At 43.9% G+C, this 11,628-nt stretch overlaps 1 pseudogene; it reads right to left on the bottom strand.

Moving 5' to 3' along the window:
* Positions 1-4,059: 4,059 nt before the first annotated feature.
* On the bottom strand, positions 4,060-11,232 carry LOC136694901 (major histocompatibility complex class I-related gene protein-like; annotated as a pseudogene).
* Between the last annotated feature and the right edge of the window lie 396 nt (positions 11,233-11,628).

Raw genomic sequence — 11,628 nt, 5'->3', positions numbered from 1 at the left:
CACGTGGGATAGGTAGTATGAGAAATTGTATTTTTTTCCTGATGATCTAAACCAACCTTCAATGAGAACTGAATAGTCTGATGTCTCACCCATCCCTCTCCTATGGGTTGACCATTAATAGAGTTTACTCGTATGGGGGTGGGGGGGGGTGTTGGGGGGGTGCACAGGAATGGTAGGGAGCTCTAATTGACGGGCTAAATTGATGACAGGTAAACTAAGTTGTTGATTTATGAGATTTAATAAGGAGGATAACCTTACTTGAGTAACGCGATGAGAGTGGTTTCTTAATCGGTTGGGACGTCGAGGACATCGATCCCGAAAGTGATTCTTTCCCCCACAATACAGGCATAGTCCCTCTGACAGGCATCTGGTGCGTTCCTGCACGGACAGGGGGGGTCGATCCAGCTGCTTAGGTTCGGTAGTGTCCTCCGTGAAACCCTGAGATGAGGTGGTAGTAGTTAGAGGCATTGGCCAAGGTTCTCGGTTCCTACCGCTTGGTTGATGCCTGCGTCTCAGGTTGTCTACGTTAATAGCGATCTGGATGAATTCGGTAAGGGAGCTAGTATCCCCACGGCAAGCGAGTTCAAGTTGTAGCTCCCTAGAAAGCCCTCGGCGGAACATTGTTTTCAAGGCTGTGTTGCTCCACCCACTCCGGGCCACGATGGTGTGGAATTCCCTTGCATATGCGGTTACGGTACGTTTACCTTGCTGAATCTCACATAGGCGTGTACCAGGGTCCTTGCCGTCAGCTGAGTGGTCAAAGACTGCCTTAAACAGAGAGACAAATGTTGTAATCGATTGGAGAGAGGAAACCCCACTGTCCCAGAGTGACGTTCCCCAAGCCCCAGCTTCTGCAGTAAGGAGGGACAGCATGAAATGGATACGCTGTTCCTCGGTGACAAACTGAGAGGTACTGTAAGCAAAATATATCAAACATTGCATTAAGAAATTTTTACAATGGTCAGGAGATCCATCATACCTCTCTGGTAAAGCTACCGGAACGTGAGGAGAGTTCGCTCCAGAGATGGTAGTTGAACTAGAAGCAGGTTGGGCTTGGGTAGGGTTAACGAGTCCTTGAATTGTTAGCGAGGTGAGCTGACAACTCCGCTGGATCCATTTTTACAGGCGAAGTATACTGTAACGTCAAAAAAAAAAAAAAAACACAGAGAAACTCAAAGATCCAATCGCAGGAGTTTTATTTACAGTTAGGATTAAGTGGATCGCAGAGACGTGAACGGTCCACACGGGTTTATTCCTGTAAGCGTAGTCAGGGAAAGCGTGAGTCACACCGGAGAGGCAGAGTCCAGAGATTATCCGAGGGGCTAGGCGAATGATGGGTCCTGAGGGGAAAAGCACAGGTCGAAACACCAGAAGACAGAGAGGAAAATTAGACAGTTTAGTTAATCTCATGAAAGGGGCAATACTCCGCAAGGGAGAGAGGAACCTTAAAGGCTGCAACCAGAGTGTGGCTTATGAGGTGCAGGTGTAACTAATTAATACCCAGGTGAGCTGGAGCGCGAGTGGTTTGTAACAATGGGTTCATTCATAAAGACAATTTCACACAATGTAAAGGAAAGTAGGACCAGAAATGTCCTGGAAGTAGAAGGATTTGTTCAGTAAAAATAACCATATATAAACACATTCCCATGACCTTATTAATATTAATACACATAACCCACATGGAGAATTCACTTTAGAGGAGTAAAGAAAAATAAAGCTCCTTTTTATAATCAGTGTTTCCCTCTGTGTTCATCGTTTCCTACAAAATAAAAGTCTCAGAGGAGGGAAATATCAATGATTGTGTGTTCAGTGTGAGTACAACGTCCAAGCGTCTTTGTCCTGATCCTCGTCCTGTAGCTCTGACTGAGAGAGACTCTGGGGTTCAATTATGGCTTAACCTTTGGTCCTCAAAGCAAACCTGCAGTTAAATTTCACTGAATCATTCATTCATTCTTCTATAAGAACTTCATCCTCTTCAGGGTCTCAGTGGGTCCAGAGCCTACCAGGAATCTCTGGGCACAAGTCAGGAACACAGTGTCTCTCTCTCTCTCACTCATAGCTGTGTTTCTTCACTAGTGTAAAGTGCAGCAGACATTTAAACACATCCGCCCTGTAGAATTAGAATTAGCACAGTGTCTCTCCTCCTCCTGAACCACAGAGATGATGATTAATGTAGTGAACACAGCACAGTGTCTCTCCTCCTCCTGAACCACAGTGATGATGATTAATGTAGTGAACACAGCACAGTGTCTCTCCTCCTGAACCACAGAGATGATGATTAATGTAGTGAACACAGCACGGTGTCTCTCCTCCTCCTGAACCACAGAGATTATGATTAATGTAGTGAACACAGCACAGTGTCTCTCCTCCTCCTGAATCACAGAGATGATGATTAATGTAGTGAACACAGCATGGTGTCTCTACTTCTCCTGAACCACAGTGATGATGATTAATGTAGTGAACACAGCACAGTGTCTCTCCTCCTCCTGAACCACAGAGATGATGATTAATGTAGTGAACACAGCACAGTGTCTCTCCTCCTCCTGAACCACAGAGATGATGATTAATGTAGTGAACACAGCACAGTGTCTCTACTCCTCCTGAACCACAGTGATGATGATTAATGTAGTGAACACAGCACAGCACAGTGTCTCTCCTCCTCCTGAACCACAGTGATGATGATTAATGTAGTGAACACAGCACAGTGTCTCTCCTCCTCCTGAACCACAGAGATGATTAATGTAGTGAACACAGCACAGTGTCTCTCCTCCTCCTGAACCACAGAGATGATGATTAATGTAGTGAACACAGCACAGTGTCTCTCCTCCTGAACCACAGAGATGATGATTAATGTAGTGAACACAGCACAGTGTCTCTCCTCCTCCTGAACCACAGTGATGATGATTAATATAGTGAACACAGCACAGTGTCTCTCCTCCTCCTGAACCACAGTGATGATGATTAATGTAGTGAACACAGCACGGTGTCTCTCCTCCTCCTGAACCACAGTGATGATGATTAATGTAGTGAACACAGCACGGTGTCTCTCCTCCTCCTGAACCACAGTGATGATGATTAATGTAGTGAACACAGCACGGTGTCTCTCCTCCTCCTGAACCACAGTGATGATGATTAATGTAGTGAACACAGCACAGTGTCTCTCCTCCTCCTGAACCACAGTGATGATGATTAATGTAGTGAACACAGCACGGTGTCTCTCCTCCTCCTGAACCACAGTGATGATGATTAATGTAGTGAACACAGCACGGTGTCTCTCCTCCTCCTGAACCACAGTGATGATGATTAATGTAGTGAACACAGCACGGTGTCTCTCCTCCTCCTGAACCACAGTGATGATGATTAATGTAGTGAACACAGCACGGTGTCTCTCCTCCTCCTGAACCACAGTGATGATGATTAATGTAGTGAACACAGCACGGTGTCTCTCCTCCTCCTGAACCACAGTGATGATGATTAATGTAGTGAACACAGCACGGTGTCTCTCCTCCTCCTGAACCACAGTGATGATGATTAATGTAGTGAACACAGCACGGTGTCTCTTCTCCTCCTGAACCACAGTGATGATGATTAATGTAGTGAACACAGCACAGTGTCTCTCCTCCTCCTGAACCACCGAGATGATGTTTCAGACCTCAGTTGTGCGAGCTCCCTGTGGAACAGATTAAATCATTATTTACAAACACCTCTCCTTTAAAGTATACTTCTCCAAAATGAACAGTTTCTACCCATAACAAGGGGATTTCAGTTTGAAGAGAAAGTGTTGATCAGATGAAATTAATTAAATTCTAAAGCACAGTGTGAATATTTAAAAATACCTAAAAGTGATTTTATTTTGTATATTTCTTGTTTTATGTACATTTTCCATGTTTTCAGTTTTGCTGTCCTTTCAGTTTCTTTTTGATAAAAGTGTAGAAACTCGTCCACATTTCTGTCTAAACCTCCCAGCCTCTTTCAGACGGTACTCTATGGCTGGGTGTGTTTGATTCATGTATATTTACAGTTCTAATGAACACCTCTGAATTTATATTTTACTCACCATCATTTCTCCTGCAGCAGTTTAAATTTGAGAAGTGACTGTTTGTCTGGATGGTGACCAGTGAGGTCCTCACCTGAAAAACAACACAGTTCCTGTTAGAGCTGTTAAACATTTACATTAAACATTAAGTTTTGTCAAAATTAAAAAAATATATTTCTACAAATGTCTGTAGTTCAGTTAAATCTCAGCAAAGCCACTGAAGATAAATGTCTAGTTTGGAATGTGACTGTGGTTGTAAGAGTGCCTCCTGACCACCAGAGGCAGTGAAGGCTGTGGATCCACATTGCACTGCGTGCAGCACACGTCAGCAAATTTATACCAACAGAGTCACGTCTGACCATCACCACCCTATTAAAGAATGTGTACACACACCCTCACTCCTCTCTAACGCCCTGTGGATTTTCCATGTGATATAAAGTAAACTTGCTCTACATCTTCCTCTACAGGGAACAAGGGGAAAACTATTGTTTTGAAGTGAACTGAAATTAGAAATAAATAAAAGGAATAATATCAATTACCAGAGTCAGATGAACTGCCAGTGGACATTTTGATGTTTTCACTGCTGCTCTCAGTTGATCCACTTTCTCTTCCTAAAATAATAATAAAATCATGTCTTCATTAATTAATTCACATCTGTTATTAATTCATTAATTCACAACAGTTAATGAACTGCAGATAACAAATGCCCAGTGATTTTAATAAAATATTCCTACCTGAGTCAGAACTGGTCTCAGAAGCAGCCGTCTCAGGATCTAGAGGAGAATCCAGCAGAGCAGGGGTTAAGAGAGGAACACAGAAATAAAGCTGAACTCAGAGAAGTTTAACACAAACCCAGCACTGTGTTTATCATCTGTCATCAACTTTAAACTGTGTGCTTCATCATTTCCAGGTTCTCTGTGTAGTGTTTGTATTTAATTATTGTGTATTTATTTTATTAAGGGTAAGTATTTAATATATGAATTACAAAACTTTTCCACAGTATAATGTCTTCATATTCAGGACATTAATAGTCTGTTATATTGTCTTCAGTGAGCCTTTCTGATTTTTGAGACACATTGAAAAATAAAGAGATATCCACGGAATGAAGCTAAACATGTAGTTTTTCCACAGTATGGAAGTTGTGTTCGACAGAATGGAACTACTGCACTATTTAAGGTGGAACAGAAAATCCGAATAAGAAACTGGCGAATAAGTAACCAACTTCAGCGTTGTCAGTAGTCCAAACATTAATATAAGCAAAAGACAATCCAAAATAACCAAATGATGGGTTAATAAAAACAAAAAAACTCAGTAACAGGAAAATACCACAAGGGCTTTTAATAGCCATTATTCAAAATAATAATAATAAAAAACTAGATAAAACAAAATACAAAGATGGTTTAATCCCACAAAACAGCAGAAACTTTAGGGAAGGCTCTGTTTAGCACCACCTGGGCCACCTCCAATGGCAACACACCAGAGTACCATAACGCTGCTTGCCAAACCCACCCGTTATCAGGCACACCAAAAAACACACCTTCCCCCAATAGTGTTCACCAACATAACTGCTTTATATGTGCTGTTCCAAATTAGGCTGTGGCTAACAGCATGGTGAAACATACTCAAGTACTCACTCATATTCAGTTGCTCTCACTCACACATACTAACTCTCTCACAGGTACTCACTCAATCACTCTTACTCAATCCTTCTCACTCATTCTCTGTCCCTCTAACTCACTTATACTCAGTCCCTCTTACTCATAATCACTCATAATCAATCCCTCTCACTCATACTCAATCCCTCTCACTCACACATACTTAGTCACTCACTCATACCTAATCCCTCTCACTCACACATACTCACTCATACTCAATCACTCTCACTCACTCATAATAACTCGTCTTCAATCCACCTCACTCACATGTACTTACTCACTCATAATCAATCCCTTTCACTCAAACATGCTCAATCCCTCCCACTCAGTCACTCAAACTCAATCCCTCTCACTCACACATACTCACTCACTCGTAATCACTCTTACTCAATCCCTCTCACTCACTCAATCACTCATACTCAATCCCTCTCACTTGTGGTTTTGGATGAGGAGAGGCAGACTATTTGGAGAAATGCACTGTAGAGGTGCTCTTGTGATGGTTGGTGATGTAGCACATAAAGTTCATATGGAACTGGTGTCACTGAGCATGCTTTAATGGTGCAAGTGGGGCTAGGTACAGCCTTAGTCACCAGCGAGGCCAGTGTGGATTTAGGGTTGTTGATGCTGAAGGGTAATTTAGTAATGTAAAGCTTGCTTTGAGGTGGATGGGTCTGGGACGCCAAACTTCACTGCTGAGCCATCCGGAGGCATTGTGGGTTTAATTCAGTGAAACACTGATGAGGAGAGGGGCCTACTTGATGACCCCTGTAATGAGTTAGTGATGCAGCTCATACTCAATCCCCCTCACTCACATTTCGGTTGTATTATGTTTGGAGATTTTAAGGATGAATCCTTAGTAAGGCTGTACGTTGGCTGTACTAGAGGTTTATGCTCTTAACATGTCACTAGCTGCTCTAAATATGTGAGATTTTTTTTCTTTCTAAAAGTAGATGTAGTCTGTAGTACATTTTCAGGGTTTAGTCTGTTTATTTACTGTATGTCTTTGAGCAGAGTGTGTAGATGTGGTCTGTACTCACCAGTCCTCCCTCTTCTCCTAAAGAGAATAAAGACGACTAAACCCAGTAAAACCAGTGAGATCACTCCTACAATCACTCCTCCAATCTCTCCTGGACTCAGATTATTCCTGCAGTTGGAGCATCTTCCGTCTGTAAACAGAGCAGTGGTGAAAATCAGTCCCATCCCAGCACTAAATGTTTCCTGCACTATGAGTCTGTCTACAGGAGCTGACACTCTTACTGAGTCACTGACTGACTGACCCCTGATCAGTGTTTAAATGAGCTGGAGTGAGAACATCATGGATCTTACAATAACGTCCTAATAAAGGCTCCAATAACTCAGTGTAGAGAAAATGGATCTGAGCTCAGTCTCTAGAACTTCAGTGGTGTTCTTCTTCCTCTCACTCTATAAACAGCCTGGTTTACCTGTTTTTATTGTTCCAGGTGAGGATACAGTCGCCAAGCACAAGAACAACACTGAGACCTGCACCAGAATTAAACTGGAAAACTGCTTCAAGAGTTCATCAAGTGAACATTAACTAGATCTGAACCCATCAGCACGAGTCCTAACAGCCAGGATCAGCTGATTTTACTTCACTATTAACAGCCTTGACTTCAGGAGAGACACTGAAAGGAGTCTAAAACCTTTTGTACACAGTGGAACTGGAACTGTATCAGACAGAACACATATGTAATGTGGCGTTTTACCAAAAATTATAGAAGTTAATATTGATTAAAGTGGAGAAACACAGTGAAGTTTTGATCTCGTCACCCGTTTCCTACAGGAATGAAGGTTATTGTTAGTGTGGTGTGGACACATCTGTCGTTGTGGCAGGGTCTACAGTTACAAACACAGATATATTTACCCCATGGTGTAATTACTGCTTCACTGAAGGAGACGTGAGAAACAGAACAGTCGTATCCTGCTGTATCTTCCTCCTGGACGTCCACACTCTTCCTCAGCTGGTAGGTTCCATCACCATTGGGTCTGACTCCTGAGGATGTTAGTAGATGATCAGGGAGTGAAGTGGTGAATCTCCTCAGTCTCATCTTCAGGTCTTTGGGGTAGAAGCCGTGGCCAGGCAGGTCAGGGTCAGTCTGCTGGACTCAGTCTGAGATTTCTTCATAAACACAAGCACATCTGGAACAGCTGCAGAGAGGAAAAGTGCAGATACACACTTTAACGCTCAGACAGAATTCATTTTTAAATCTTTTTAAATCTCATTTTCAGAAAGAAATGTGTTCACTGTTTCAGTGTGTATTTATTTCCTAGTGATATTTTTGTAAAGAGCTGTGTTTTCTAATTTCTAAACGATAAAGAAAGTCACAGGGAGTGGTTTCTTTGGTGGGAAACAAAATCCCAGACTCTGATTACGACAAATTTCCAGATACTCACTGGGTGTGTGTTGAAGACTGTACTGTAAATAAACCTTCATCCACCTCCAACAGTCTTGACAAACCAGAGCAGGATCTAGACCTTTTCCAGAATGAAATGTCTTCACCATCTCCTGGGCCTCCTTTACTGAGGCTGAACACTGTCTTGAGGTCCAGTCATAAAACATTAAATCTTCTCCATCGTAGCCGTATTCATTAATGCAGTTTAAAGTTGACACTGAGCCGTCAGGAAGCTTTTCCCCCTCACAGCCGTTTCTCCACTGAAGAACATGACGCTCTGAAACAGGAGAAGACCTGGAATCATCATCACACCCTCAACACTGTACAATCAGCTGCACACAGACACTAAACCCAGTCCCTGTTGAACACCACACTCATTACCCATTCTTCACACATTAATGCACTCAGGCCTAAGGTAGACTCTGTTATGGTGAGGTTCAGGACCTTCACCATTTCTTTCTCAATTACAGCTTCTTTAAAAAGTAGGATTTACAAACTCTTCTCTTCATGAAGATTATGAAATCATAAATTAAGAGATAAATTAATATTCTCACCTGACGTGTTGTGTCTCAAGGCCTCCAACTGTAAGTGAAGAACTTCTTTCATCCACTGTTCTTTATACTTCAGCATCTCAGTTCCTGTTCTCCACTCACTCTCCTCTATCTCCTTCATCCAGCTCTGTTTAGGAGTCCTGATACCGTCCCGACTGCTGTAGGAGTCCATCTGTGTGTCGTCCAGCAGAGTCACTGCACTGAACTGGTAAATGTTGTGTGAGGACTCTTCAGACTGGACGGTGAAGAGGTAAAACATAGTGTGTTTATCTGTGGAGAACAGAAATTAAATAGATATTAAAATTATCTTCACTCTGAGGTCAGTTACAGCTGAAGACAGAGATGGGTCTTTACTCTCCAGTTTTCCTGAACTCTCCCTGTGACTCTTTAGTTTTCTCCTACAACTATCTCTCGTCTCTTCTGCATGATCCAGAATGTCCTCTCCACATCTGTGGGGGGATTCCTCTACAGTGTAGTGCTGATGATCCACAGGAATCTGCTGTGAGGCTTGTAATGTCTGCATAAATGGGTAATGAGTCGGGAGGAAGGGTGGAACTCCTGCATGTTGTGTGCAGGTGGAACAGACACTATAAAGCGATGGAATTCTCTTGTGGATAGGAGGAGTAGTGTTGTCGCACATGGGATTTTTATGTCATCGGAGTTAACTGCTTATTGTTGTTAAAGACGACCAAAGAGGTGAAACAGACTTCTGTCCTTCTGAGTCGTCCTTGCTTTTATCCGCTGCACGGATCAATGGTGACTCACTGCTGCACTGAACACGTGACCTGGGGTGACTGCCAGGCCACGTGAGACGGCAGTCGAAGCTGTGTGGGGCTGTAAAAGGACAACTGAAATGTTGGATCAGTCTGCCCTTTTTTTTTTTTTTAGAGATTTTAGTTAGTGTTCACTTGATTTATTTCCTTCTTTCGCTGTGCTGATATTTAAACATAATAAAAGAGTTTTAAATGGCTAATTGCTATGATGTTTAGCAAATGGATAAACGTTGGATTGGTGTCAAATATAATTAATATAAATTTGCCTTAAATTCTTTGTAATTTTAACCTTGATTTAAATGCAGGTTTATTTATTTGGGTTCCTTGTCAGTAATACTGGGCACATAGCGGACATTAACACATGGGAGGCTGTAGACGGCGGTGTAGTGTATAGTGTGTGTGTGTGTGGGGTAATGCTTTTGGTTATATGAAACTACGTACTGCTGTGTAGTGGACTGGGGACGTCATTAGGCAGTGGAAGGAATACTTTGAGGATTTTCCCAATCCCACCTGCACGTCTTCCACAGAGGAAGTAGGGTTTGGGGATTCTGGGGAGGGCTCATCTATCACTGGGGCTGAGGTGGCCGAGGTGGCAGGAAAATCACCTTGGCAGTAGGGCCCCAGGGTTGGATAAGGTTTGCCCCAGGTTCCTCAAAGATCTGGATGTTGTAGGGCTGTCCTGGCTGACATGTCTTTGCAACATGGCATGGACATTGGGGGTCAGTGCCTCTGGACTGGCAGACTGGGGTGGTGGTTTCCCTGTTTAAGAAGGGGGATCAGAGGGTGTGTTCCAACTTTAGGGGGATCACACTCCTCAGCCTCCCTGGTAAGGTCTATGCGGGGGTACTGGAGAAGAGAGTCTGACTGATAGTTGAACCTCAGATCCAGGAGAAACAATGCGGATCCGCCCGGTCGTGGAACACAGGACCAGCTCTTTACCCTCGCTGGGATCCTGGAGGGTGTGTGGGAGTTTGCTCAACCAGTCTACATGTGTTTTGTGGATCTGGAGAAGGCGTTCGACCATGCTACTCTGGATATTCTGTGGGGGGTGTTCTTGAGTATGGGGTACTGGGCTCTTTGCTACGAGCCATTCAGTCCCTGTATAAACAGAGCAGGAGTCTGGTTCGTATGGCTGGCATTAAGTCTGACTAGTATCCAGTCAGAGTTGGACTCCATCAGGGCTGCCCGTTGTCACCGGTTCTCTTCATAATTTTTATGGACAGAATTTCTCGACATAGCCAAGTGGCAGAAGTTTGGTGGTCTCAGGATTCCAAGTTTGGTACTCAGTCGAAAAAGGGTGGAGTGCTCTCTCCAGGTTGGAAGTGAGATCCTGCCTCAAGTGGAGGAGTTTACCCATGGGTCTTGTTCACGAGTGAGGGAAAGATGGAGCATGAGATTGACAGGCAGATCGGTGCAGTGTCAGCAGTAATGCAGGCCCGTTGTGGTGAAGAGAGAGCTGAGCAGAAAAGCAAAGCTCTCGATTTACCGTTCAATCTATGTCCCAACCCTCACCTACGGTTACGCTTTGGGTAGTGACTGAAAGAACGAGATTGTGGGTACAAATGGCTGAAACGAGTTTTTTCCGCAGGGTGTCTGGACTCTGCCTTAGAGACAGGGTTAGTAGCTCGGACATCCGGGAGAGACTCAAAGTGGAGCAGCTGCTCCTCCACGTCGAGAGGAGCCAGTTGAGGTAGTTAGGGCATCTGGTCCGGATGCCTCCTGGACGCCTTCCTGGTGAGGTGTTTGGGGCGGGTCCAACGGGGAGGAGACCCCAGGGAAGACAGAGACATGCTGGAGAGACTGCATGTCTCGAATGACCCGGGAACGCCTCAGTATATTGCCGGAGGAGCGGGAAACAGTGGCTGGGAAGAGGGAGGTCTGGGTTTCTTTACTCTGACTGCTTCCCCCGTGACCCGGAGAAGCAGTAGATAATGGATGGATGGATGCTTATTTGTCCTGAGAGAAACTATATGCTCTTTTTGCAGCTTTGTGTGACCTTTTGTTATCCCCCTCAGTCCCATCCCTCGTTCCCACCAATCATTCCCCCTCTTACACCTCTCACACCTCTTTCTTCCCTTCTTTCTCCTATCGTATCTCTTTCTTTCTTTGATCATCTTTATCAATGATCTTACCCCTCCTCAAACTCCTCTTCTTCCACCCATTCCCTTCGCCCATTTCTCCAATGTATATAAGGCCCTCCTA

Source organism: Hoplias malabaricus, chromosome 4 (genome assembly GCF_029633855.1).
Source record: "Hoplias malabaricus isolate fHopMal1 chromosome 4, fHopMal1.hap1, whole genome shotgun sequence".
Taxonomy (NCBI): Eukaryota; Metazoa; Chordata; class Actinopteri; order Characiformes; family Erythrinidae; genus Hoplias; species Hoplias malabaricus.
This window is presented reverse-complemented; position numbering and strand designations above follow the sequence as displayed.